Source organism: Sorex araneus, chromosome 5, assembly GCF_027595985.1.
Source record: "Sorex araneus isolate mSorAra2 chromosome 5, mSorAra2.pri, whole genome shotgun sequence".
Classification (NCBI taxonomy): domain Eukaryota; kingdom Metazoa; phylum Chordata; class Mammalia; order Eulipotyphla; family Soricidae; genus Sorex; species Sorex araneus.
In genome coordinates this window covers 53,743,315-53,753,902 of record NC_073306.1, presented here as the reverse complement: position 1 = coordinate 53,753,902, position 10,588 = coordinate 53,743,315, and positions in this window count along the sequence as shown.

Sequence of the window (10,588 nt, the reverse complement as noted above, 5' to 3'; positions counted from 1 at the left end):
AGGCCTGGCGGGCTCATCTGCCAGGCGGATGGTAACTCCTAGCGGGGCAAGCTGCGTGAGAAGGGCTCGTGGCCCTCGCCCGGACCCAGCACACCTGCTCTCCCCCCCGGAGCGCGCCGCACCTTGCCGGCGCGGGGCCGAACTCCGTGGAAGCCACGGGCAACAGTCCCAGGATCGCGCACCCTCGCTGCAGGCAGGCCGAGGTCACCCAGCTCGAGGTCTCCATGGGCTCACCTGGTGTCCTGCCAGGGAGGCCGTCGGACTCAGACCCCGGAACCTCGACCACCGGGGACAGGAGCTCTGATGGGGAATGTATCTTTATGATGTAAAGGATTATCTAAAAGAGGGCTACCTGAGGAGCCTGCCCAGCCCCCTCTTCAGCCTGAGTAGGGTTGCCTGAGCCCTGGAAACATCACACCTTGGGGGAGAGAGCAGGAAAGGGGTGAAAATTTGGAGGCCAAGTGTCTGATGGAATCCAGGGTGGTGGGGGGCTGGGGAGACTAGGGAAGGGAGCGGAGAGGCATATGGATTCGTGCCTGCCTAAGGTTTGAATCCCAGCCCTGTCCCTTGCTCTGCTGTGCGACTTTGGGCAGGTCATGGCCCCTCTCTGAATTTCCGTCATCTCGGCTGAAAAATCAGCTGTGTGGCTGCCGGTGCCTATAAGCCAGGCAGGGCTGCTGTGTTAAAAAACAAAGCAAAACCAAAACCAGCCTGCTGCAGTGCCCTCTCCAGACATCTCAGAGCCCACCTGCGGTGTAAGAAGGCGCAGGGTCCTACACACGGTCCCATTTGGAGTCAGCAGCTGCGAGCACCCTTGAGCAACTGCCCAGCCCACCCATCCTTGCCAACTGGGGAAACTGAAGCCCAGAGAAGGTGAGGGGCTGGCCCCAAACCCAGCAGCTTAGATGTGGGAGAAGCAGCCCCAGGGCCCCAGTCTGCCTTTGCTCTGACCTCCTCCAGGGACTGTCGCCATTCATGAGGGCTTTGCTTACTGAGTGTCTGCTTTGAGGTTAGCAAAGGGCCAAGTGCTTGGGAGAGAAAACAAAAGCCCAGCAAACGGGAGGATAGAGTTACAAGAAGGGCTTACATTGGTGTGCTGCTATTCTTTCCCCCCCAAAGCATTTTCACATCCATTATTGACCTTGCTTCTCCGAATAAGTGCCTTTTGAGGTAGAAAGAGGAGACACAGCAGCCCTATTCAACTGATGTCGCAGAAAATGGTGACTTGCCAAGGTCAGAGGCTAGAGGTGGAGCCAGGAGGAGCCCATGCTCCCCAGCTGTGATTCCAGGGGGACACCCCACACGGATGGCAGCACGAAGGGCTGGGACCACCCCACTTGCCCTATACTCCCCCTGGCTCCTTTCTGACAGCTGAACTACATTTACACATTGTACACAAAGCATGTTGTAGAGAGGGTAAGGAGAGAGAGAGAGAGAGAGAGAGAGAGAGAGAGAGAGAGAGAGAGAGAGAGAGAGAGATGGCCAATCCGTGCACATACAGCAAGGGAGACCAAGAAAGAAGCTGGCATTCATGTCCCATCTGTTTTCAGGTTACCATACCTGGTCCCAAATAAAGTTAGAGGTGACAGTTTCCCTCTAATCAAGGCAGCAGCCCAGAGTGGAGGCGCCAGCAGAGTTCACATCCTTGCCCTGCTGAGTGCTAGCCCTGTGATTGTGCCACTGCTCTGTGACTCAGTGTCCTCATCGTTCCACTGGGGATAATCATTATCCCTACTTGGTGCTTGACTGGGGAAGGAGACCTTCCACCTATCATATGATTGGAACCCAGTGAGTCCTCAATAAACGTAGGTATTATTTTTAGCGACTGGCACTCTATGTGGCCTGAACCAGCAGACTCACTCTCCTTTAGGCCGCTGACGCCACCTCAGAATATGGGCAACTTGAAAAAAACACACCTTTTCTGACAGCTGCAAAAATCAGCAGCAGATTGAAGTAAATGGAATCTGCTAACGGTGAAAGGTGAGGCTCTCCCTGCAAACCTCCTGGGCGAGCCCCTTCCCCAAACCTTGGCTCCTTCCCCAAACCCTGCTGACTTGCGACTCAGAACCAGGCTGTCTTCGTGGGCCCTTTCTGCAGACATTCTAGAAGGCAGAAATATCAATGCAAGCTGTGCCATGCAGTGAGCATCCCCCATCCCAACCCTCTGCTGGTAGACTAGAGAAAGAAGTCAGCCTAGCAGAGCAGGTAGGGCACTTACCGCCCCCATGATTGGCCCAGGTTTGATCCCTAGCACCCCATATGGACCACTAAGCACCACCAGGAGTGATCCCCTGAGTGCAGAGCCAGGAATAAACCCTGAGCACTGCCAGGTATGACCTACCCTTTCCCACCCTCACCAAACAGGAATAGATGCTTGGCACAGCTGACTACACTCTATCCCCTACCCCATCTCCTATCCAAATGGCATGGGCAGCTGCATCAAGAGAAGAAAAGCAAGACTTGGAAAAAAAATGTAACTGTTGGTTCCTCCAGCCCTGGGTGCAGCTCAAGGCCCAGAAGCTTCTAGAGATGGAGCACTAGGCAAGTGAGCCTGGCCAGGGCTGTTCAGTTGTGGGGCTGTCCATGGCCAACTGGTCAACCTTCAGAGATGGCCAACACTTTGAACCAAGGCTCAAGAAAAATCATGCCCCCCTCCCTACTCCTACAGCTTCCACTAGGCGTGGCAAATTCTCCCCCCACCCTGAAAGGCAAGGCCCTGTTCCTCGCCTCCCCACAACACGCCAGATGTGGAACACTCAGGGTGACAGGAGAGCAGTGACTATTGGAGGTGGCTCACTGGAATCAGGATGCTTAGAGAAGACCCGTCGTCTTCCATCTGCTCGCCTGGCATTCGTGCACTCATTGCACACAGGAGTCCTTTCCCCGAAACAACTCGCTCTGGTATTTGCCATGCACGACTTTCCCTTGTGTCTTTGTTTAATCACCATGATTCTCTCTTCAAGGGAAATCTTACAGGAAGCGGCAGCTGATGTTTTTCATGGGTAGAAAGCAAGCTGCTGGAGAGATCGGGGCTCAGGACACCCGTGCTCCAGTTGGTCTCCAAAGAATACCTGGAACTCTGTAGGGCTCAGGCTGAGCCATCCCTGGAGTTCATCTGGTTTAACCCCCTCACCTTACCAGGGTCCCATGGCCATGCTGGAACCCCAGGTATTCTGAAGCTCAGGTCACATGCTTACGTGTCTGCCTCCAGCCATGCACAGGTAGTTCAAAGATGAAAGGAGTCTGTTTTGAGAGTCGTCTTTTAGTCAAATTTATTGTGTATCTTTAAAACAAAATAAACTAAAAGATCACTCTCTATATATATATATGTGTGTGTGTGTGTGTATGTGTGTGTGTGTGTTGTGTGTGTATCACTATATATGTATGTATATACCATATATTGCACTCAGGGCTTCTTCTTCTGTCTACACTCAGGAATTACTCCTGGTAGTACTTGGAGGACCTTATGGGAGGCTGGCAATTGAATCTGGATCAGCTGTATGCAGGGCAATTGCCCAACTCACTGTACTATCTCTTTGGTCATTTAATTGGGGGGCAGAGGTGTCACCTACATAGTACTCAGGAGGTTTGGGGAAACTCCTGGCAATTCTTGACCGACTGCACCTGCAACTCCACGCAAGGACCTGAGGATGTGGTGCTGCTCAGGCCTGCGGTGTCGAGGGTTACTGGGGCTACCAGATGTGCTGGGGGCCCCCAGGGTTACATCCAGATGTGCTCAGAGGCCTCCAGGGCTGCTCCTGGAGATGCTCGGGGGACCATGTGGTGCTGGGAATCCAATCAGGCTTGGAGATCCAATCCAAGGTCTGCCCCTTAATCCTGGTGCCATCTGGCTCTCAAGGCCCTGTGAGGTATGCTTGGGGAGAGCTGATTGTAGCAACACACTACAGAATGGGAACCCCACTCTTTTCATGACTTAAGATAAAGTGAGGACAGCTGGGAACCAAATCTCAACAGGACATCTGTGTCCTGACCATATTCTCCCAACCCCACCATCCTAGGCCCTCACACTGAGGGGACTGGAGAGGAGGGGCAGGCACCATAGGATGGGAGCATGGAAGATGGGATACAGAGAATGGGGGCCAGGGAGCATGGTACATGAAGGATAGGGTGCTGAGGGTGAGGGTCATGGGGAACAAGGGGGCATGGAGGATGGGGGCACATGGAGGATGGTGCCAGGGAGGATGGTGACATGGAGCATGGGAGCATGGAGGATGGGGGGATAAGTTGGATGAGGCCATGGAGGATGAGGGCACATATTGGATGGGGCAGGGAGGATGGAGGGAAATGATGGATGGGAGCACGGAGGATGGGGCATGGAAGATGGGGACACATGGAGGACACAACATGGAGGGTGCAATGTGAAAACTCACCCTCTTGGGTTTCACCTTTACACTAGGCGCTCCCAAGAGGCCTGAAGTCCCCCCACCTTACCAGAGCCTTGTGTAAAACTGTGACCCAGAGGGACCTGAGATGCTGATCCCACCACACGCAGAAAGGACAGCCACCTCCCTCTGACCCCAACACTTACCCCCCCCCCCCGGTACTAGCCAGAACTTGCAAGCTAGGGGGTGGCAGGGCAGCAGAGCACGCATGAGACTCTGGGGTCAAGTCCGTGCACTAGAAAAAAGAAAGAAAACAGTACTGGGCCCAGGGAGAACTCAGGGATAGAGCACCGGCCTTGCAGACACAAGGCTGAGAATTTGATTCCTGGGCACTGGGTGTTGGGATCCCTGGACCCACAACCAAGTGTGTGACCCGAAGCTATTGCAGCAACAAAGAGAAGGAAAGGGAGGAGGCTTGCAGAATCAAACCCAGAGCCTCATGCTACAGAGAGAGAGAGAGAGAGAGAGAGAGAGAGAGAGAGAGAGAGAGAGAGAGAGAGAGAGAGAGAGAGAGAGAGAGAGAGGTGGGGGAGAGAGAGAGAGGTGGGAGGAGAGAGAGAGAGAGAGAGAGAGAGAGAGAGAGAGAGAGAGAGAGAGAGAGAGAGAGAGGTTGGGGGAGAGAGGGAGAGAGGAGAGCGCCAGGCTGACTCTCAACTGTTGGGTAACACTGCCCCCTTGAGGACGCCTGAGCCAAGTCCTTCTGCCTTGCTCTGGCACGCCACTTCCTTAGAGAAATTGTGCATTGTGGATCAAAGAGAGCAATCCTCTGCCAGGCCAGAGGCAGGGGGTTGGGAGTCAGAGGAATGACCCCTTCAGGAATTTGAGAGCAAAACTGGAGTCTCTTTCCCATATGAGGGAACTGGCCTTTGTCATCTCCAGGGGCTCTCTGAACCCTGAGGACAGTAGCTGAAGGACTAAGAACTGCACCCAAGAAATGACATTCCCTTTCCAAGGTCCTGTGGCAAAGCTTTTTTACACCTTAATCCCAGAGGCCCTCCCTGATCCACCCACCCAGGGATGAGGCCACTGAGCAGAGCTCGCTGCTGGCCCCACAGTCCTCCCAGGGCCTGCCCCATCCCGAGGCGCCCCCAGTGTCCTGATGGCCCAGTGAGAGCAGTGGGCCAGAGGAAGCACCCAGGTACCCCTGCAGGGAACAGGGCTGTGTCCCTGGACCCAGCACGAACACGGGGACAAGGGTGAAGGGGAAGACCCAAGTTTCCCCTATTCCCATCCTTCTTCAACTCTCGTTCTCGGAGAGCCCGGCAAGCTACCGAGAGTATCCCGCCCACATGGCAGAGCCTGGCAAGCTCCCCGTGGCGTATTCGATATGCCTAAAACAGTAACAAGAAGTCTCACAATGGAGACGTTACTGGTGCCCGCTCGAGCAAATAGATGGACAACGGGACGACAGTGCTACAGTGCTTCACTCTCGGAGCCAGAGTTTCTCCCAGCTATAATAAAACAGGGTTACCACATCAGTCCCGAAAGGGGACTTTGGGGTCAGAAGAGGGGCTGATGGGACTTACCAGCAGGATAGGAGCCAGGGACAACCCCTTCAGCGCACCCTCCTGCCCAACCCCCCCCCACCCCCAACCTAGCCTAACGTTCAGGGATGACAGGGGACCTTTATTTCTTGGGAAGGGGGCCTCCTGTGCGACAGGCAGAGCTGAAGAGTGGGGAGCAGTTACTGCACCAGTGAGCCCCCACCCTGAACAGCAGAGGGCATCTGAGATGCTCCGTGCTACAGGAAGACAGGACCCCTGGGGAATGTGGATGGGGGTCCCGTGCGGAGAGGGAAACAGCAGCTGCCCCAGGAGTCAGGCCTGAACCGGTGGAAAAGGAATGACCTTCTCTAGTACCATCCTGCTTCCGGCTTCTGGAATCAGTCACGCTGAGGAGACTTTACAGAGCTCCCCCTTTGTTTTCGGGGTTTGGACTCTAGGTAAGACTCTAGGTAAGATGAGCCTGAGCCTGTCTCAACTCTCTTAACAAAGCAACTTTCTGAGGCGCATATGCTACCTGAGCCCATGTGCTGCTTGTGCACACATGGCTGAACACAGGTGGTGCCCAAGCACATGTGTTGCCCGCATCTCCCCTCTTGAGATGTGGACTTTTGTGCTCTCACGCCTGATGCCAGGGTATGTGTAAGGGCTCTCTCCGCCCTTGGAGAAGCCCACCGTTTTCTCTTGAGCAAGTTACTCTCCATTCTCTCCCACTTTCTCTCCCTCCTTCCCTTCGAAACTTCCAAATAAAGTCTGTTTTACTGGAAAAAAAAAAAGCGACTTCCAGAGACAGCCCTGGTGCCTCTGTCTCGAGGTCCTGTAGGGATGCCGAGCTGGCTTGGTCTCCTGCAGGCACCGCTGAGGAGGGCAGTTGAAAGACAGAGTGAAGGGGATCTGGGCACACGGGTCAGGGCTGGGACGGAAGAGGAGAGCACCATCAGTAGGCCAGGTCAGGAGCAGCAGCTTTCTCTGCTGACGAAAACACGGGGAGAAAAGACTCCCACCTTTATCAAAGCACCCTTCCCCTGGGTGTGTTTAGAGCCTGTGAAGGGTGCGCAGCCTCGTTTGGGTTGAGAGAAATGACACTTCGTACAGTTAAAAGATGTGCCTGGGGGCTGGAGCGATAGCACAGCGGGTAGGGCATTTGCCTTGCACCCTGCCGACCCGGGTTCAATTCCCAGCATCCCATATGGTCCCCTGAGGACTGCCAGGAGTAACTCCTGTGCATCGCCAGGTGTGATCCAGAAAGAAAAAAAAAGCCTAAGAAACTATATGAGAGCATGGAAGGGGGGGAATTCCCCCACCCTCACTGAGTGTTCTGGGTTTCTCAAACCTATCACCAGCTTCCAAGTGAGTTGGTCAGAGAAGGAGGGAATAGCCCATGAAATTCTTTGAAGGGCCCAAGGAGGTTTGCCTGCCTCAACCGCAGGGGCACAGCGCCACCTGGAGGTCATAATAGAGATTGCCGCGTTAGGAGGCGTCCGAGGGTGGCAGAAGCTGGACTAGGAGCCAACTTTTCCGAGTTTGCATGAAGCCTGTCCTGTATCGCACCTTAAAGAACTAAGAGAAAATATGGAGTGTAAAGCCCACAGTTAGGACAAGTTAGGCATTGTGAGTATAACCCCACTGGTACATCCTCCCCCAGGCCTAGAGGACATTCGGGCACGCGTTGAAGTCGCCTGGCACACGTGCAACTTCATCAAAGCCGTGAAGTTCACCTGTTCCACCAACACCCCACCCCTCCCCCAGCCCCTGAATTCTGGCCCAACCCTGAAGGAAAGGGGATCTGAGGTGCTTCCTGGGGGACAGTGGCCCTGATGGGGACAGAGGATGAGACCCTCACCCTAGTCTGGGCAGCCCCTCTGGCCAGTGCTGGAGTTACTAATCCATGGGCCCCATTCTTGGACAAGGCAATGCCCGGTCCTGACTGGCACCAGGATAACAATAAGGCAGCTGCAGGGGAAGTGACTAATGATGCTTCAGGGAGCAACTCAGGACATCACCCCTGGAAATGTATCAGTACCATCTAATTAGAGAGAGAATGTACTGGTCCCTGCGTTCTGGGAACACAGACCTTAGGCTGTGTGGGCTGTGTGGGCAGTGAGCAGGAAGGGGTTCCAGATCTCACCTCGTAGACCAGAAGCCCCCAGGGAGGGCCTCAATTTGGCACCTTTCCAGTTCCTCATCCACTCACAATCCCACAGGCACGAACAATGTCCAAGCTGAAAGGGGCTTTGGAGAGCATCTAAATCGGCCTGCTCTTTTATTATTGATTGGTTGGTTGATTGGGTTTGGGGGGCACACACAGTGGTGCTCGGGACTTACTTCTGGCTCTGCACTCAGAGATCACTCCTGGTGGCGCTTGGGGGCCATATGGAATTCTGGGGATCAACCCCAGGTTGGCTGCTGCAAGGCAAGCACCCACCTGCTGGATTATCACTCCTGCCCCCGACCTGCTCCTTTAACAGACGTGCCCAAAGGCCTGAGATCTCACTCCCTGTCAAGATCACACAGCAACAGAGCCAGGAGCATGGAGAAGACAGGCCTTGGGTGGGGTCCAGATCATTTACCACCAAGAGCGACACTGCCAACTTTCCTCAGAGCTCTGGACAGGCCAGTGGACCATCCTGGTCCCTGGCCCTGGGGTGGCCCTCCCTTGCACCCTACCACCAAGTCATGTTCTTCATTTTGGGCTCAAAATCCAGCTAGCTCTCCGGGAAGCCTTGCCGGACTGATGTTCCACACTACTCCAATCCCTCATTCCTTCATTCTGGGAAAGAGGCTGGTTCCTGAATCCCACTGCCCAGGTTTAAATCCTTTCTCCATGCACTGGGGGCAAGACCTGAGATCTTGCTCAGGAGGAGGAGGTTGGTTAGGGAGGACAGGCAGCGACGAATTTCCAAGGAGATGCTTGAAACTGAGTTTCCAAGGGCAAATATATGTGAACAAGGTGGAAGAAAGGACCAGGATTCCAGGAAGCATGTGTCAAACCTGGGAGGCAGGACAGAGCATGGCAAGATTAAGGAACCTCAGCTCCTAGGCATGGCTGGAAAACAGGGGGAAAACAGGGATGTGGAAAGATCCAGAGAGGTGCCCAGGGCTGGGTTCACCAGCCTTCAAATGACATGAGGGTTGGAGCGCGATGGAGTGATAGAGTCTTGCCTTGCATGCAGATGACCCAAGTTCGATTCCTGGCATCACATATGGTCCCCTAGGAGGAGCGTAGAGTCGAGAGTAATCTCTGGGCATGCCAGGTGTGGCCACCCCATCCCCCACTGCCACGAGTGCCAGGACTTGAGAGGAGCTGCAGGTGGGCTTTAAGCAGAGGGTCATGGTCAGGCTGGTATTTTAAATGGATCATTCAAGACTCTGTGGCTGTGATCTCTTAGCCTTTCTTTGGCCTGGGTGGATTCTTTTTAATGGTCAGGAAATCTGCTCTAACACCTGGCTTCTAAAGCTGGGATGAGACGTGATGCATAAGGGTTCACATTACTAAATGTGGGGGGGGGGTCACAAGTCACCTGGCAGTAGTGAAGTTTCTGAACACAAAATGACCAAGAATGAATTCAAAATCAAGTGCAGTGAATCCAGGTGCCTTGGAGGCAGTGGCCCAAATTGCAAACTGCATAGGGACCCTGTTCTGAAGAGGCCAGCTTCCTCCCAGACAACTTCCAGGAACCACAAATCCTCAACTCCTGGGAGTCACCACTGCTATCCGATGAGAGACATTTAAATATACAACTGCAGGGCTAGAGTCATAGTATAGCTGCAGGGCACTTGCTTTGCATACAGTCAACCTGGGTTTGAGCCTCAGCCTCCCATACGGTTTCCCCAGACCCACCAGGAGTGATCCCTGAGTGCAGAGCCAGGAGTAAGTCATGAGCACTGCCCAAGAAACAAACAACAGGGGCTGGGAGCGATAGCACATCGGGTAGGGCATTTGCCTTGCACGTGGCCGACCCAGGTTTAATCCCCAGCATCCCATATGGTCCCATGAGCACTGCCAGGAGTAATTCCTGAGTGCAGAGCCAGGGTATCCCTTGTGCATCACTGGGTGTGACCCAAAAAGCAAAAAAAAAAAAAGAAAGAAAAAAAAAGAAAAAACTACAAAAAACCAACAATGGTGGAGCCAGATACTTCACAGCAGAGCACCTACTTGGTGGGCCTGGGGCCCATATGCCGTGTGATCCAGGCGGTACTGCTATTTGGAGCTGCAAAAGAAGTGTGGCTTACTGGGACCAGAGCTATGGTACCAAGGTGCCTGCCTTGCAAGGTCGATCCAGATTGGATCCCCAACATCCCATATGATTCCCCAAGCCCGGTCAGTAGTAATTCCTGAGCACAGAGCCAGCAGTAAGCTTTGCACACCACCAGGTGTGGCTTCTGGTACAATACAAGCAAGTCAAAACGATCACCCTAACTAAAGTGTGTGAGTCCCAATAAACACCAAAACCGAATGTGTGACCTCTGGTGACCCCAACAGTAAGGAAAGAGTTAAATAACATACTCAACTCCAAGGCCTTGGGCAACTGGGCTGGGTTACTTTATCTTCAGGCACAGTGTACACATTGAGCAAACGCATTACAAAGGCCCATCCATGACACCAAACTTGGCAGGCTCTTCTTTGGAACATTCCAGCGGCTGTGGGATCATTGGCACAATTGGAGTTAAGCCTTCCCAGCA